Source organism: Panthera pardus, unplaced genomic scaffold, assembly GCF_024362965.1.
Source record: "Panthera pardus isolate Hobbes unplaced genomic scaffold, ASM2436296v1 HiC_scaffold_12, whole genome shotgun sequence".
Taxonomy (NCBI): domain Eukaryota; kingdom Metazoa; phylum Chordata; class Mammalia; order Carnivora; family Felidae; genus Panthera; species Panthera pardus.
Genome location: NW_026526677.1, coordinates 101,404,281 through 101,423,099, shown reverse-complemented (window position 1 = coordinate 101,423,099; position 18,819 = coordinate 101,404,281). Strand labels below are relative to the sequence as shown.

General features: G+C 46.7%; 1 long non-coding RNA gene across 2 annotated transcripts in view; it reads left to right on the top strand.

Annotated features, from left to right (window-relative positions):
• Positions 1-17,258, top strand: part of LOC109278613 (uncharacterized) — a 132,255-nt gene extending 114,997 nt beyond the window's left edge. Inside the window, exons 4-7 of one of the 2 annotated variants that reach the window (XR_002085761.2) lie at positions 2,560-2,716; positions 6,148-6,308; positions 13,073-13,131; positions 15,226-17,258. This is a non-coding gene — a long non-coding RNA (uncharacterized LOC109278613). Of the gene's footprint in view, positions 1-2,559; positions 2,717-6,147; positions 6,309-11,287; positions 11,580-13,072; positions 13,132-15,225 lie in introns of those variants that run through there. The other variant, XR_008421301.1, reaches the window with a different exon arrangement.
• Positions 17,259-18,819: the final 1,561 nt, after the last annotated feature.

Below are 18,819 nucleotides of genomic sequence, written 5' to 3'. Positions count from 1 at the left end.
TACCTCCTTTCTTCCTTCCAACTTGCTAAGGACAAGGATGGCCGCAGGGCAGGGACACAAAATGGGTTTTCGAGAGTGATATCATGTGGTTCCCAGACACCAGATCGCTCTGCAGAAACTGCCTGGCTGCTGTTATGGGAGTTGTGTTGAAGAGAATTATAACTTTTGACAATGGACATCTCATCTTGCACAGATGCGTCCTTTATAGAATCTGCCAGCAAGATTACAGAGGCATCACAGCGTAATGGGAAGAGGAGTCAATAATTCTGGGGTTATTGATTGTAACCAGACCCATTCTTCTTTTTTAATTTATATTTTATCCACTTTTTTCAATCTGTTTTTTTTTAAACCCATCCTCACAAAAGCACCTGATGGATCAAATGCAGTTGATTACATTTTTAAAAATGATAGGAGTAATTTGCTGCCCTTAGGAAGAATCCAGGACAAGGCAGTATGTGACTAGAGGGGGAGGGGAATGCTGGTAGGGAAGGAGGTAAGGAGGGAGAGGGAGAGGAGGGGGCACAGAGCAAAGCAGGAGCAGTTTGGTGAGGACAGCCCTGCTGACCCTGCATTCCCTGATGCCCTGATCTGGATGAAAACTCCATCAGTGATCAGATTTCCTACAGCTTTGCAACTCCACTGGGTCCTAGTGCATCCCAGAGGATACTTCTCATCCCTCAGAGCCTACTTCCTCCAGGAATTCTTTCCTGATAAGGCAAATGGAGACACTGGGTGGGTCAGGACAGGGGGAATGTGCACCCAAACATACATGTAAATATGTGCATGTGTGTGCCCCCCTATGTGTCTTCATTCCAGAATGTTTACCCATAAGATGCAGCAGCTAACTTGACATGTGTTTTTAATGGTTGGATTGGGCTGTGTGGAGTGAGCTAGAAATAGCTTGTAAGCTCTTAAAAAATTGGTTATACATTTTTGATGTCCCCAATATCCCTTTTGATTCTAACCCACTATGTAGGGTAGTATGATAAAACTGTTGGGGATTTGCTGAATAATCCCCAGGGAATTAAACAATCACTTAAACATCCTTTTCTTGTGGAGAAGTGACCAGGGACTTCTCTGGTCACCAAAACAGGTGCAATGTGAGTTTCTGGTTCAATTTCTAAAATGCCCGATGGCTATACTCCATCGGCTTCGCTTCTCGTTGAGAATCCTTCACTCTGTTTCCATTGATCATGAACTAGATCACGGAATGTCCAAGTAGAGAAGGGCTTAGACATTGCTGAGTTCAAACCTCTCATTTTTCAGAAAAGGAAACTGGGTCCCAGAGGCATTGACATGAACGTGCCTCACGGCCAACAAGTGGTTTGGGTTAAAATTGAAGGCACATCAGTATATTCTCCCCATGCAAAATTGGTCTCTTCTCTCCATCGCTTCATTTTCTTACATGGACAATAGCAAGAACCGAACACCTGTGTCTCTTCCCACCTTCCCAAAGTGGCCCAGCTGAGTTACAGAGAGTTCTTCTTTCCTATTTGCTTCTAGATGGATCTGAAAGTAGGCGGGGCTTGAAGAAATTGTAAGAGGCAGAAATAGAGCTAGATTTCATTTCGTCATCTCCTGCTGACTCATTTTGTGTAGGCCTGGATCACTTTTTTCCAGGTGGGGCTGGTACTGACATTCTGGAAGTTTTCGTTAAGGTCAAATGAAGCGAGAAAGAAAGAAAGACTTTTGTGTCCTTTTGCTTTTTAAGGTGGGCAAAAATATGCCACAAGAATTCTGGATTGTGCTTCCACATCTACGATGTGGGAGAGGTTCCAGAATGGATGAGAAGGAGCAAGGGGAACATTTATTTATTTTTTCTCAGTCTATGTCTTGAGGGACCAAGGAGACCCACAAAGATGGCCATGATCCTTGGCTGACCTTGACTTCTTGCCTGGCCCTGTCTCAGTCTCCATAGCCAAACCCTCTAGCCATTAGTCAGAGGCTTGCACTGTCTTTTTTTCTTTACCTCTGACCTCTTTAGAGGTGGTAACATTTGCTTTGGTGAAAGATACTAGCCTCTGAGTCAGAAGACAAGAGTGTGAAACTAATCATTTAACTTAGTAGCTCTGTGATCTTGGACAAGTCACTTCAACTCTTCAAATCTCTGTTACTTTGTAAAGCAAGCGGAAAGATGCCTGTTTACCCTACCTTAGCCAGGTATTGAGGACCAACGAGGATAGTTTGATGATATCATGGAATAAATTGGAATGTGCCAGCCGCATGTAAGACACTCTCCAAAAAATAAACTGTTTATTTGAGAACAGTTTTAGAATTACAGAGAATGATAATTCAGAGTTCTCACATAACCCACACCTAGTTATTTCTATTATTAACATCTTACATGAGTACGGTACATTTGTTACAGTTAATGGACCGATAATGATAAATTATTATGATGAAGTTCATAGTTTCACTTTCCTTCATTTTTACTTAATGCCCTTCTCCTATGCCAGGATCCCATCTGGGATGTCACATTACAGGTAGTTGTCAGGTCTCTAGGCTCCTCTGACCTGAGACTGTTTCTCACACTTGCCTTGTTTTTGATGACCTTGACAGTTCTGAGGAGGACTGGCCAGGCATGTTGTAAAACGACCCTCAGATGTGATCTGTCTGATGCTTTTCTCCTGGTTAGCCTGGAGTTCTGGGTTTGGGGGAGGAAGACCGCAGAGGCAAAGTGCCATTTTCATCACGTCACATCACTGGTGTATCACGGGTGAGCTTTCTGTTGTCTGTACTGATGTTATTTTAGAATCATACTTTGTCACTAAGAAAAGCCAGGGACCCCTGTTTTAGAACCCACTCTCATGGTGTCTGGGTCACATGGCCCTGGAATAAGAGTCCTAGTACAGTTTTTCCCCTAAAATAGGAGAGGTTCTTTCCAGTTAGACCACTGAGTCTGCCTTTCTGGTCACCTGGGCTTAGCACTAATGAGCTGCTAATAACACGACCGTTACCTATGCAAATGAAGGGAGCCGGCTGGAGGGGGTGCGGGCAAGCGCTCACTCCCTTCCAGTGCTAAGTAATCAATCACGTTGCTGTGGTTATTAACCGTCTTAACTGAGGTGCTCTAAGAACTGACCCCCGAGGGCACCTGGGTTCCTGGCTTATTTACATCAGTGGATTATTTCTCAGGAGACTCTGGGCCTGGGAGGGGTTCATTCGCTTCTGCTCTAGATTAATGGAGCAGTGTGGTGTCAGGCGCTACAAAGGAAAGAGTCTAAAACTCTCTGTTTGGTTCACCTGCTGAATGCTGTGTGTATCTGGGATAGTGACTTGCCCTTTCTGTGCCTCAGTTTCTCTTCTGGACACTTATAAGTAATGGCTTTTATGACTTAGCCTCTTCCTTGTCAGGACACGGTCTGGGGAAGTGGTTTCCCATGGGATGGCTGTACTCTGACTCTACCTAGTTATCACTTGTGGGACAGGACGACACGTTGAGATGTGTGGCCCCAGAAAAGCCTGGAGAGTTGGGAGTCACAACAAGGGTACAGGCATGGGAGAGCAGATAGGCTGGTGGGCAGCAAAGCACCAGCACACATGCCCTAGTTTTTCCTCTGTAACGAGAGGCAGAGGGAGTGGACAGGATACGGAAGAAAAGAACTTCTTACATTAATAAACATTTTAGGGCCTCCTGGATGGCTCAGTCGGTTGAGTGTCTGACTTCAGTTCAGGTCATGATCTTGCAGTTTGTGAGTCTGAGTCTGTGCCGACGGCTCAGATCCTGGAGCCTGCTTCAGATTCCGTGTCTCCCTCTCTCTCTGCCCCTCTCAAAAAAATAAATAAACATTTTTTTAAGAAGTCTTTAAAAAACACATTCTAGTTGTTTGCCATAGAAGCTGTCTTTTTTCTAAAATCAGGACAAATATGAGATGGTCTCTGCAGAATCCTTCGTCCCCAAGACACATAACATGCTATGTGCATTTTTCTCCCATATTTTAAGTGTCTCTGGCCTCTGTAGGCTGCACCTACCAAAACCAGCTTTTAGTACCCCTCTACACCTAGATTGTTGGGGCACAGAGGAGATACCTTCCAGTGTGGCTACCAAGCTAAGAATGGCTCTCACTCCCATGGCACTGGTCCCCAGGACACCGAGTGGGGTTTGAGGTTCTAATAAATCAGAGTTTTCCCCTTTGGGCTATGAAACAATTGGAAAATAGAAGAATCAGACAGGGATCAGTGTATCAGTTTTGTGGGTGGTAAAGTTGTATGGGAAAATAAGGTTTGGATCTGGGGCTTAATGAGGTTTGGCACTTGGGCTTTCTTTCCTTCCCTCCTGAATTGAAATTTTGGATGCAGTCATAGGCAGAGACATTGAGTGACTGCCGGCTTGCCCAGGTGAGCTCACTACCCGAAGAAGACAAGAATGCTTGTGGCCTGCGTGCAGGCCGATGAGGAATGGGAAGTTGTCAGAGAGAAGGAGAGTGCATACGTCAGGAAGGGGATCACAGCCTGGGGGGGCCTGACTTCATCAGGTCAAAGCTCTTCAAAGGGACCGGGCTGTCTCCTGAGAAAGAGATTCCCCTTGCTGGCTTGACAAAATAAGCCACATATTGAAGGAAGGCCACAAGGCAAGGAACTGGGGTGCCCTTTATGAAATGTGGGCAGCCTCCAGGTAACACCAGCAGAAAGTCAGGGTCCTCAGTCATACCACCACAAGGACGTGAATTTTGCCAACAACCTGAATGCACCTTGGAAGCAGCTGCCTCCCCAGTTGAGTCTCCAGATGAGAATGCAGCCAGCCAACCCCTAGACTGTAGCCCCCGTGAGACCTTGAGCAGAGGACTCAATTAAGCTGTGTCTGGACTCTAGCCAACAGAAAATTGTGAAATAAAAATGCATGTTGTTTTAGATCACTAAGTTTCTGATAATTTGTTATGTAACCAGGAAAACTAACACTATCCCCTTGGAGAGAAATGAAGGGGACAGGAGTAAATGGTGGAGAAAAGAGATGTAATGTTTCTGTGAAGGAAGCAGTTATTTTATGGACCCAAGAAGTGTGGAAGGAAGGAGAAAAGGTCCTTCCTCCCATTACATTCAGTCTTTATTGTCCCTCACACCATCCTATTTCTTTTCTGAATTGGATTTTTGCAAGAAAGAGAAATAGAGTTTGAATGGAAATCAGAGACAAGCTACACTATCATTTGCACCATATAGAGAGGTTCTGTCAACTCCCCTGTTTGAGAATCCTTTTCTTCTTGTTTTTTTTTATATTTATTTTATTTTATTTTTGAGAGACACAAGCAGGGCAGGAGCAGAGTCGGGGGACAGAGGATCTGAAGTGACCTCTGTGCTGACAGGCTGACAACAGAGAGCCCAACGTGGGGCTCAAACTCACAAACCATGAGATCATGACCTGAACCAAGTCAGAGGCTCAGCTGACTAAGCCCCCTAGGTGCCCCTCTTCTCAGGTTTTGATTTTGCAATTCTTCCTTCTGTTCCATGACATGTCCAACTATCCTTCCAATAAATCCTTCATCCTGCTTTTTAAAGAAAAAAAAATTCTTGGGGCATCTGGGTGACTCAGTCGGTTGAGCATCTGACTTAGGTTCAGGTCAATATTTCATGGTTTGTGAGTTTGGGTCCCGCTTTGGGCTCTCTGCTGCCAGTGCAAAGCCCACTTCGGATCCTCTGTTTCCCTCTCTCTCTGCTCCTCCCCTGCTTGCATGCTCTCCCTCTCAAAAATAAATAAACATTAAAAAGTTAGAAAAAATTCTTAAGCCAGCTAGAGATCGTTGTTCTTGCTTGCGACCCAAATAAATTTTACAACCTGTTAAATTTTGCTGTTAGTCTAATTGCCATAAATTAGCCCCCAACACAGTGCCTATCCTCACTGTTTTTCTTCTGGAATAAGAACCTTGGGCTCTCTTCTGGTGTCTTTGGCCCACTAATTTTCCAGCCCTATCATTGTCCCTGTTGCTGATGATCTCACAGAGATCATTGCCAATCTGGTCCTAACTTTTTAGCTGGAGGCTGCTGCCACTGAGAACCCTCAAGCTGGCTTCAGGGAGAGGGACACCCATTCTTCTTTTAGCTCTACCTTCTTAAACATGGGATTTCCTCTTTTCTAATTCCCATCAGCCCAACAGAGATCAGACTATGATTTTTACTAAAGCCTTGAATCTAACAGAAGTTTTTTGCTTCTAGCACTGGCCATTGTTAGAATCCACATGTGTGAAGCCAGCTCCAGAGCTCTCTGATGATGGGGCTACATCCCTTCCCAGCATCTGCTTGCTTCCACACATGCAGGTGCCATCTCTCTCCCGTCTCTCCTGATTCCAGATCATCTGACCCTGATTCCCCAAATGGTAGGTATTTTCTTTTCTACACCAATTTTGTTTTTGTCCTGAGATTAACTTTGTCCTTCAATGACTGATGGTGGAAATATCCATTACATTCAGGGGTAACTTCAACTCACCCCCAAGGTTGAATCTACCTACATTATCTCAAACACTGATACATTGGTTCCATATGGCATTAGCCAAAGTCTGTCTTATTCAGTATCAGCTAATGCTGTTTGTCTACATGAACAGTCTAGTCTAGCTTGTGTTGGATGGATCCAGCGTCCATTGTGATGGATCTAAACAGCACAGTACCTTCCTCCCGTTCCCTTCTCCCAATCTTAATATTGGGTCTTTTGGGGAAACAACAGTGGATAAGGAAACAAGCCCATGGATACATCACTCAAAAACAAACAGTAATTTTCAAGCCCCTCTCTCCTGAAATATAAGTTAAGAAAAAGAGAAAAAAATCCAATCAAATATGTAAATGGTGAGGATAAATTACTCTAAATGTGTGATATTAAATAGTACACTTGAAGGCTCAATTTGAAGCATCAACATTTGGATTGCTTCATGGCTCCCAGATCTTCCTCAAAAATTTTAGTGTGTCCTTGTTTTTGGTTTGCATTGGTAATATGTTTCTTTTGATTTTTTTTTTTTCCAAACTAAGGAGTACTTTTCTCCAAAAGTTCAATTCCAGTCTCCAATGGATTCCCTTTGTCATATGGTTGGCTGTTTGATAGGGTGGAGGAAACCTTCTATTAGATGTTGGAAGAATGAATTCCAGTTCTTACTCTACACAGACTAGTCACATTAGCTTCAGAATTCATTTAATCTTTCTAGAAACTTTATTTTATCTGTAAAAAGAGATGAAATATATGCTATCGTCTAGTCCTAAGGTTCTATGCTTACCTGGGCATTAGTAGACAGGGTGTGACTGGGGCAGTCATACCAGGTACATGAGAACTTAGCTGCTTTATTCCAGAAGGAGTCAGGAGCCTCTCATGCTGGCTGTTCTGCTCATGTTTGTGGGTAATAGATGTGAAGGGGGACAGACACATACTGCTCATTGAAATGTGGGTATAGGATAGGACCTACCTCCTGGGTGAAGGTGCCACTGTTTTCTCCTGTCCAGACCAATGCCTCTGAAGCATCACCAGGCAGGGCTTATCTGACTGTTGTGGAGGACATGGCATCTTTGAGCTAACATCGACCCCACCTTGTTCTAGCCCACCCATTTCTGTGTTTGGATTGTTCCTTGGCCAAATATTTCATGTTACATATAAGACCTTTCTGTTTGTAGGATGACCTGGTCCTCCTATTTCCCTCTGGCCCCTGGGGCTCCAGTAGCTGGGTTGTGTCCTTGTTTTTCCTCTTTGCTCCACCATCTAGAACTTTCTGAGTACCTTTGTCTCATGGGGCCATTCCAGTCTAGCCCAACCCTTTTATCAGCAGGCCCTGCTTTCTTACCTGGCCTTTGCTCTCCCTCATACTGCTCCCTAGGTAGCAACTCCCAACCTGGGGACAGGGCCAAATGCATTGGAGCCAGGAACTAGGGGTCCAAGAGATGAGCTACTGTCACTCAGGAGCCCACTTCCCCCCCCCCCCCCCCCCCCCGGTCACAGGCAGGGTCCCCTGGTGCTATGCTGGCACAGGATGACTCACAAGAGTGCACACCTCCTACCTGCCTGCCCAGCTGTATTTGTGTGTACAGATAGTGTGGTGCCAGACAGGCAAGCTTGGAGTCACTTAGGGAGATGATGAGATCCCTCAGTGTGTGTGTTTTAGACTCTGCTGGGGACACTGCTATCAAACAGAGGGGTTTTTGTCCCTAATCACGTGGCTGGGTATCCAAGTCAGCAAAAGAAAACGGGTAGTAACTGAGAGAAATAAGGTGGTGAGCATTTAAGGGACATAGTTACTACTTTCTCCTCTCCTCCAGTTGTCAGACTTCCGAAGGAAAGTAGAGGTTGAACGCCTGCCATGTGTTGAGCTCTTCACTATACTCTTCTGCCTACCATTCCCCTCTCCGTACCTACATTCGCCCGCGTTATTCCTAGAAACCTCAGCTCCCATCCCAAACTCTTGCCTGGCCCTTACTCTACCAACAATTCATCACTTTCTAAATCTCACTTCCTGTCTCCATACTATTCTCACAGGGTTAAGTTAATGACTTTCATTTTATCAGTAAGGACTGCAGCTCAAAGGCATAGTAGTCTTGCTGAGGTCAAAGGGCCAGAAGGTGGGAGAGCAATATTCCACCCTGGGTTTGTCTTTTTTTTTTTTTAATTAAAAGTTCATTAATTTTGAGAGAAAGAGAGTGTGAGCAAGCGGGGGTGGAGTAGAGAGAGAGAGAGAGACAGAGAGAGAGAGAATCCCAAGCAGGCTCTGCAATGATATTGCAGAGCCTGATGTGGGGTTCGAACTCATGAAGCATGAGATCATGACCTGAGCCGAAATCAAGACTTGGATGCTTAACCGACGGAGCCACCCAGGTGCCCCAACCCCTGGATTTGTCTTACTCTTTTTTTTTTTTTGTTAATTTTTTTTTAACGTTTTATTTATTTTTGAGACAGGGAGAGACAGAGCATGAACAGGGGAGGGTCAGAGAGAGGGAGACACAGAACCTGAAACAGGCTCCAGGCTCTGAGCTGTCGGCACAGAGCCCGACGCGGGGCTCGAACTCACGGACCGCGAGATCATGACCTGAGCCGAAGTCGGCCGCTTAACTGAGGGAGCCACCCAGGCGCCCCTGGATTTGTGTTACTCTACAGCTCACAGCAACTTATGGGCCAACAAGTACTCCCTGTGCCCCAGAGCCTGGGGTGGTGCTGGCTGCCAGACAATGAGCTGAGGTCTTTACTCAAGGAAATCAGAATTCAGTGTGGGGGTGGTGGTGGTGTTTTGCACTGCTTTATAAAAGCAAGAGAAGAGGGGAGTCAGGAGGAACTTCCTGGAGGAGGTGACTTCTGATCTGGGTCGTGAAGGTTGGGTAGAAATTGGCCAGCTCAACTAGAGGGACAGGGGGCTCTGGCAGAGGGGCGGAGATAACACAGTCCTGGACACAAAAAAGAGCAGGGACGGAAACCATGGCTTCCCTGGCTGGGGATGGCCCGTGGGCATCAGGACGACTGTGGGAAATCGTACACCAGGTGGGGGGTGTTAGCCTATTCCTGAAGCAAGAGGGACCTTCCTAAGTGCCAGTGGTGACGGCAGTCAGACGTGCCTTAAAAAACAGACCGGCAGGAGTGCACAGAGGCGTGTGTGAGTATGAGTGTGAGCTTTTGATAAAAACGCTGAAGATGTGGAAACCCATTAAGAGGCTTTTCCAACAGGTTAGAACAAAAGTGACAGAGCCTGGACCTTGGCAACAGCAGGGGGATGTGAGGTGGGGTGAGTCTGCCAAATAATTGTGGTAGACAATAGACCAAGCGCAGAGGTGGATTCACCGGTGGGGGGCAGTGGGGGGGGCGGGGAGAAAAAGGGAGGTGTCGGGGATGACGAGGATGTTTTTAGTTAAATCACTTGGGTGAATGATGGTACCACTAACTCAGATAAGGAATGTGTGAGGAAAATAATGAGGTCAGTTTGGGACACAGGAGTGGAGAGCAGCACGCCTCTGCATGTTAAGGCTGGGGGTGGTCTCCGCTGTCCCCTGCATGATGAGGGGAGGAAGGGGGTCGCAGGGGCGGTGGTCAGAAGAGAAAGGGGTTATCCCAGGACAGGGTCGGGGCCCGGGCTGCTATCCTGGCCGGCCGGTGAAGGTCGGCACTGGAGAAGCCCCAGTACCAGCTGTAAAGCTAGCCTGCATCCCCGGCCCTCTGGTCACACCAGTGCCCCCCTCTCTGCTTGTCATGAGTCAGACACTGACAGCCTCCATGGTGCTGGCGATTTATCAGTGAGTGGAAAAAGATAATTGACCACCATCTCACCTCGCCTCGCCTCGGCTGATAGAGAGAAATCTAACTGCTTCATTCCACTGTAATTTCATATAATTCTCCATCTTTTTCTCCCTAGTTTTTACTTGGAAGTTTACACAAGTGATTGATGATTTGCTATCAAATATATAAAAAAAAAAAAGAGGCTAAAATATCATTGGACAGTTTAACAGCCTTTAAAATATAATGGTCTCTCTGGCTGGACATCCGCAGTAGCCGTAGGAGCCCAGAAGGTCAAGCTTTAATGAACTGGTGGGAAATTAGGGAAGGAAAGCGAGAGTGATCCATGCTCAGAGCTGGCTCCACAGTCCGCTGACCTTGGGGGAAGAAGGCATCTTGTGATTTATGGACCCCCTCTGGGAGCGTTTCTGGGGCTGTCAGTAGCCCTTGGGGAGGGTGGCGGGGTTGGCCTGCGATGGGGGCTGTGACGGCCCTGGCTCCTGAGGCCGTTTGCTGGGGTCTGGTCCTTGGTTGTCCTCTCAAGATCACCCAGGGCTCAGCCTCTCAGCAGTGATCTCTCCGGCCTTCTGCCTCAGGGACAGCCAGCCTCTGACCCTGTCCGGAGAGCTCAAATGTTTCCCCCACCATCAGTTTTGTTCCCTGGAACCCTCTGACTTGCTCTCTGTATCCATATTGCTTCATTCTTGGGAGTGGAACTAGCCATAAAGCCTCTTTGCATATCAACCTCTGAGCGTATCAGCGTGATGTGGCAGGCAGGGGAGGGGAAGGACAGTTATCTCCTTATGCATTCTTATGCATCCTTCCAGGCCCTAAGCTGTATAGCATCTCATCGGAATCTTTCTCCCACCTCTCAGGGAATTATTATAATGCTCACTTATAGATGAGGAAACCGTGCTTCAGAAGATGCAGTTCAGAAGCTGCTAGACCGGCAGCCAGTGATCCTGGTTCCTGGCATTCGTGTCCTTATGCAATCCCCTCCCCTGGGGTGTGAGCCAAACCCAGAGATTTGTTTCTAATGAAAAGAATACGGCAGAAGTGATGGCATGTCACTTGTGAGATTAGGTTATTAAAGACTTTAACTTTCATCTGGTTCTCTTGCTGGCTCAGTCTGATGCAAGCCGGCTACCTCGGTGGGAGCTGCCTTATGGCAAGGTCTAAGTGGCAAGGAACTGAGGGAGACCTCCAGCCCACAGCCCGGGAGGCCCTGCGTCTCGTCAACAGTCAAGTGAGTGAGGTTGGAGCCCGGGGCGTACCTCCGTGGGTGAAGCTGGGAGAGGTGTGCAGCCCCAGCCAGCTCCCTGACTGTAGCCTGGCAGACCCTGGGCACAGGGCCCAGCTCAGCTGCACGTGGAGTCCTGACCCACAGCAACTGCAGGGTAATAAATGGGTGTTGTTTTAAGCCACTAGGTTTTGGAGTATTTTGCTATGCAACAACAAACAAGTTATCAGAACAGTCAAATAAGGGGTGCAAAACAGACAGTTAATAAGCGGCAGCATTCAGACTCAAACTTGGGACTGCTTGATTTTAAAGTGTCACGATCTTTTCATGATATTATATTGGTTTAAAAAAAAAAAAAGAAGATTGACATGTGCCTGCAGCTCCAGGAAGAGCTAGACTGGAGAGGTAAATTAAGTCCGTTGGACAGTGGGATCCTGAGATAAGCAGAGGGCCAGGCCCTCATGGAGAAACCGTGTATTCTATCTCTACCTGCCCGTGGCCCCTCCGGGGGAGCTGAAGAGTGACTGCCCTTCCCCCGAAAGGTCTTTCCCATTAAGCAGATTGCACTTAGGAACACCCGCCCAGGAGCGCTCCAGCTGATTTAAGCATCTTTGCTTTTAATTTTTGGTACCTTTCAGAGGGAAAGAGAAAAATAAGGTTAGTTTCCTGAAGTGTAATTGTTTTGGGCAGTTATTTATTAATGAAAGGGAACAACATGTCAACAAAGCCCGGGTTTAGCTGTAGAACTAATGTTAGCCAAGGCGCAGGCTATAAGATAGGTAAGCCTGCTGTCAGTCTGCATTTGTCCAGCTCCATGATCACCTATTAATTACTTGTGTTCCGGCCCCAGCTGGGGGACAGTCTCTGCTGCCTCCCCCTTGAGGGCTGCTGAGCTCCAGGGGTGGGGAGGCACCCTCTCTGACACGGTTCTCCTTATGGAGTTGTGTGGGCCTTGGCGAGTCCTCCAAGGTTCTGAAGACTCACTCTGGGCCTGTGCCCCAGGGTGGTGGCGGGATAAGGCCAACAGCTTCCTCTGTGGAAGAAGTGGGGTGTGGAACTTTGACCTGGGTTGTCGGTGAGTTGCGTGAACGTGTTGTATTTGGAGTCAGTGAGACCGTGGGGGACTGTTTTAAGTTTCCTCGTGTATAAACAGGGGAGGGGGATGATAGACATCCCTCACAGGATAGAAGCATCGAATGTGGTAATGCACATGGAAACTTGTGCAACATAAAGCATGCTACAAATCGCGTGCGTGTGCACACGTGTGCAGGCGGGCCTATGAGTTTGGTCAAGGCGGAGTAACACTCATGGGGAGGACCCAAGGAAACGAAGTAATTGACCTGAAGAATCCTCTCGACTGGAAATTAGAAAGGTGTATGTCAGGGATGCTCATGGCAACATTTTTTTCAGCAAAATTTCAACAAAACTCTTGCCTAATAGTAGTTTAGACTCATGAAGGCATTGATTCCTTTGCTGGGCTGATCCACTGCTCTGTGCTGTCACCAAGGTGTTGGGCACTCCACTATCCTTGACGTGTTGGTTTTCTGCCCTCACGCTCACCCCCTCATTACCATGGAATGGCTAGCAGCTTCTCACTCAAGACAGGAAGAAAGAAGGGACTTCATAAGCTGTATCTCTCCATTTTCCCTTGGAAAGCAATTTTTTTTCCCCAGAAGCCCCTGTCCAAAATTGGTCCCATGGCTACTCAGATTGTATGAAGACCCACAAGGAAGTAAGTATATGTCCTTTTTTAAAAAAAAAATCATGAATAGCAGGAAGAGGGCAAGAGAGAAGGGGTTAGCAATGGTGTCTGAGTGGCTCAGTCGGTTGAGTGTCCGACTTTGACTCAGGTCACGATCTCACGGTTTGTGGGTTCAAGCCCCGCTTGAAGCTCTGTGCTGACAGCTCAGAGCCTGGAGCCTGCTTCGGATTCTGTGTCTCCTTTTTTCTCTGCCTGTCCCCTACTTGTGCTTTGTCTCTCTCTCTTTCTCAAAAATAAATACACGTTAAAAAAAAAAAATGGCTAAGTTAGCTAATCAATGGGCCTTCCAAAAGGCGTCAGAAGCACAGATGTTAGAGCAGGAAGAGGCCTTGGAGACGGACTGATGTAGCCCCAGAGAGGTTATTACTTGTCTGAAGTCACAAATTAAGTGGCAGACACTACAGTGCTTAGAAGGGGGCATAAATGGATTACTTCCATGTTTCACATGGATTATGAAGCATTTGAGAAAAAGTCCCTTATATGGAATAGCCTGGAAACCTAGGGTTTCAAAACATATCTGTAGTTTTTTTCTAAATAGTTATGTGGTTTTCTAGGATACAGAGATAAATTAAGTTACAGAGATAAAAAGGAAAATGGAGGGTATTGGCCGTCTAGATCTGTCTGTTTTGTGGCTGCAGAGGTTTAAGACAAGCAAGTTCAGGGGGACCCAGAAAGCCATGTACCATCTCTTCACTATACAGCCATGAAACATCACACGGTGTGGAGGGGCTGAGGGGGCTGAGACAGCCAAGGGGGTTAATTCAGGCTCAGCAAATATTTGGTGTGTGCCCATCCTTTGCCCAGAGCCAAATTAGAGCCTGTGGTAGATATAGAAAAAGTGCTATTCAATTCAATTCATTTTGACCCAACAAACATCTACCGAGTGTGCTTGTTCCAGGCATGATAAATATATAAACATAAATAAATGATGCTTTCCCTCCAAGTGCTCCCAAATAGAATGGACAATAACACAGGCATCTCACTGAAATGCTATAAAATACTAACTATAATACAGACACAAACCAAAAACCAATGGAGCTCTGTGGACCCAACAAGAGGGGCACTTTGAATGACCATTCATTCCAGAGTCCCACAGAACAGAAAAGAGATTGAGAGCACGATGCCATCAGACTCTCTAGAATGGAGAAACTGATAGGCCAAACATTCCAGGCTGGTGAACATGAGAAGTTCAGATAACACTATGGAAGCTAAGAGGAGTCACCAGGACTAGATCTGCTTGAAGAAGACCTGGGGTAGTGGACCTCACATGGGAGACCTGGAAGATGGTCCATGCAGGAAGAATACTGGGAGGGATGAGTGAAGTGTTGCAGGCTGAGCCAAGAGAAAGAGGTGGGAATGTGTGTGATATATTTGGAAGCCTGGCCTAATGCAAAAGGACCCAAGGGCAACCTCTTTCTTCCTTCTCTCCAAGCTCCCAGTCACCAAGGTCCAAAGGGTTTTCTTATATTTCTTTAAAAATTTGTTTTAAATGTTTATTTATTTTTGAAGGAAAGAGAGACAGAGTGTGAGTGGGGGAGGGGCAGAGAGAGAGGGAGACACAGAATCTGAAGCAGGCTCTGGCTCTGGGCTGTCAGCACAGAGCCCGATGCGGGGCTCAAACTCACAAGCTGTGAGATCATGACCTGAGCTGAAGTCGGACGTCCAACCGACTGAGCCACCCAGGCACCCCTTCTTATATATTTTATATGGTCCCAAGCAGAGGTATTCCTCCTGGCCAAAGAAGCCCACCCTTTAAGTGCATTCTGAAGAGAGAGGCAGAGCGGTCAGCAAACACTCGAGGCTTGAATGCTGGAGGTCATGGGTGGCCCACTTCAATTTTGGTCTCAAATCTGGGAATTCGTAAAAGACTGATTCTAATCTCTCCCTACCCCACACCGCACCCCCAGAAGGACAGGGTGAAAAACCAGAAAGTTACAATTTTTTCCAATCACAGGGCTGGGCGGGGAGGGGGGGTGGGCATGCCATTGCCATTCCAGGGGGCAATCCACCTCTAAAGAGTTGTTCAAAATTCGATGTTCATACCCTTTTCTATGTTATCTCTAGATTTCTCCTTTCAAGGCATTTCAAGATAAAGGAAGCTCATGAAAAGTTCCAGATAAAGATGCAGGATGCTGAAGAATCAATAACATTTATTGAGTGCTTACTAAGTGCCAGGCACTGTTCTAAATGTTTTACATGCAAAGCTTACTTAACAGGGAGAAGGTCCTGCTGCCAGGACAGCCAAGCCCCCATAGGCCGCTCCACATACTTCTGTGCAGGCTGACAAAATGCAAGAAGGTACCTGTGCAAACATGGCTTTTAATCATGGTCAGGAAGACACGTGACCACTGGGTCCATTTCAATGACTTCATCCATTCTGCTCAACCTCCTGACTCTTCCCCTATTGCTATTTTGACATTCATTCACATACTAGCCAAAGCTTTCCTGTCCCCACTACCTCCATGTAGGCTGCAGCTGGATAAGCCATCACTTACACCCATTTTCTGGAAAGCTCTTCTTTGGGCAAGTGCTCATTGAGTTTCTGAGAAAAGCTGCCATGGGGGCCAACGTACCACCTAGGGAAGAAACCCATCAGCAAGGACAGGCTCGGAGCTCCCCAGAACAGTGTCTGATTGTCATAATGTCATGTTGGAGAAATGATAACCGTACCCTGCTTAAAGAGAAACCTCTTGCGTGTCACCAACAATCATGCAAACTAGACTCTTAAAATGAGATTAGGTCAAAGTACAACCAATCAAAGCGGGAGTCTCAGTTGCTCTATGACTTCATTTAAAGTTTCAGTGCCAGCAGGAAGAAGAAAGAAATCAATATTACATTTTCTTCATCATCAATTTTGCTTTTTGCTAAATGAAAATGCTTTCATTCCCTCCCTGGTTCCTTCCACCATGGAAGATGTTCCTTGTCTCCCCCCCACTCTCCCCCGTTACTATCTTCACCCCCATCCTGTTATGCCATGTAGGACAGTGCCGTACGTGTGCCTTTTTGGACTAAGCACTTAAGAGTATTGCAGAGGATGTCATCTTAATTCACCAAAGATTTGCGAGTATGACAGTCCTCGCTCAGCTGGCCTTCCTGCTGCAGCTGGGCTCTGACCGTGTTCTGCTCTATGGATGGAGCGTGGATAACTTACTCCAAACAGCTCTTGAGACCCCAAGGGCACATCCCCCCTCAATGCCCTGTGCCAGGCTGTAGTACCAGACCCTGTAGAAGGGAATTTGATAGGCAAGGTGAGCCCTTCTTGGATTCATTCACGGGCTTGGGTTACAGAAGCAGCAAAGGGACCTCATTATAAGATGTTCTCACCTGCTCCGTTACAGAAGAACTGTAAGGCTTTTGCTGAACAACACAGTGGTCTCGTTCCCACAGTGGTCCCCACAGCAGTGACCTTCAAGGGCTCTCAACCAGCTCCCACTCTATTGGCGCTAAGATGGTCCCAATCCAGGACTTGACTCACTCGGCAGTATTTGCGAAGAGAGACAAACAAGAATTTTGCAATAGAGGAAGGAAAAATAATACAAGTCCACGGGGCTGGAAACTCATTTCCTGAGGAGTAGAAACACATCGCATGCTCTCTGGGACTCACCGAGCTCCAGGAAGCTCGACCAGTCACTTAATAAGTCATTGAGGACGTGTGGTTTAATTAACTCGCCCAAAATTCCTCCTTTCCCTTTCTCACTTTTGCTATTAATATTTTTCGATATCTGATAATGCAGTGTAGTTAATTCTTTCTGGCTTTATAATGAACACTGCCATAATGAAAAAGGTTAGCAGTGCTTCAGGCAGCTTTTAATTATCCAGCCGAGCAGGTAAAAGCACTTTATTCTTCTCTTTTTTTCCCCTTACTTAGCAATTAATGGAGGAGCTCAGTGGCACTTACTGTACCTTTTTTGTTTTCTAATGGATGATGCGGCACGGAGCAGGGAGGCCTTACTGTACCCCTGTTACTACCAAGTGCAAACGCTGGATGTTGCACTGCTGCGATTCAGGTCTCTGGTTTGCGGGGCGGAAGCAATTCTGCTGCCGGCTGAAGGCTTCTCTAATTAAAAAGCCGAGTTACCTGGAGTTGTTGCTACCAATTCCCTGTCTCGCAGTTTCCTGTCTTTGCATCTGCACCCAGAGCCCTCCAGAATGCTTTTATAGGCCAGGTGGCCTTGCTTTATGGCAGACGTTTTCCTGGTTCTACTCAATTGGGCCACCTTCCTTCTATCCTCCCTGCCCGCCACGGCTAACAACAGCCTTGGGATTGTTCTCCTTACTTTAAAGACAGGGAAACTGAGGCCCAAGGAGGTTGTCTGCTTGGCCAAGAGCCCTTCCTTCCGTGCTTAATGACGCCCATCCTCGAGCTAACTGTGATACCCCCTTATAGGAGGAAAGAGTTTAAAAATTATGTGAGCTGCTTCGAAGTTTACTAATCCCTAAAGTCACAGGGAGCAGATTTTTATTACAGGTGGAATTATTTGCATGATTCCTCTTCATTAGGCAACAATATAAAACAAAACAAAAAAATTGTTCAGGGAGCGTATGTCACATCTTTCTGTGGGTTGAGAAAGGCTGACTGTCCCACAGACTGAATATTCTGGTCCCTTTAGAGGGGCTGGACCAAGCTTTATAAGAGTCCAGGGCCTTCTGAAGAAGAAGGGATAGATAGAGACCCCCCACCCTCTAAGGTCTAGAGTGGGGACCATCTCAAGTTGTACCCGTGGTCCTGTGCAAAGTCTATCTGAAGGGAGGGATGCCAGAAGCATAAGGCGGGAATATCCCAGGGATCAAGGGCAACCAGAGCTAGTGATCTGGGCTTGACCCCAAACTGCTGGGTTTCTGGAGTGGGCCAGCAGCTACACTTGCCTGGCAATGTACTCTAGGAATGAGGACCGGCATCTGAGAAATGAAGAGAGATCACTGTTAGGGCGGGAGCCCTTTGGAAGGTGGTTTACGATGGGACATCACTCAGGGTACTTGTCTAATTGTCTCTGTTTTCCAATATCTCTTTAGGGATAAGCTTGGAGAAAAGGGGAGATAAAAGGCAAATTTTGGAGCATCATTTGTGCCAAATATTCGCTCCATTCTCTTCCAACCCACATTCTAGGTTCACAAACTTCCGGCCAGAAAAAAATCTCACCAGTGCCGCTGTGGCAATAGGACTTGAACACTGAACTCATCAGATCCTTGTTACACCCCATGAAGTTTTGGCTGCTTGTGGTCCCCTTCATGTGATCTTAACTTAGTTGGGGTTAAAATTATCACTCACTTTTATTGCCAGTGCAAACTTTAAGCAGTAGCAATGGCAGTGTTGGATATGGAAACTTGTCTATAGGCAGCAAGAAATGGTCAGACCTCCAAATCTACCAGGCTCAATAGCCACCTGAGTTTTAGGGAGAATTCTAGAATATTACCTTGCAGCTCAGCGCAGGTCCCATTGTGACCTCACGCCCACAGGGCTGGGTTAGACTAGTCTTCAGCTACCAACAGGAAGAGGCTGGTGGAGAGAGCTCACCTTCCAGTCCTCCACTCAACATCTGGGGACAGAATTGGCCCCAGGGGACTCCATTTCACAGAGGTTCTTGGGCAACTTGGGGGAGGGTTGGTAGCTTGAGGATATGCTGGCTTTTCTTTAAGTACTCAAGTTGATGATATCTG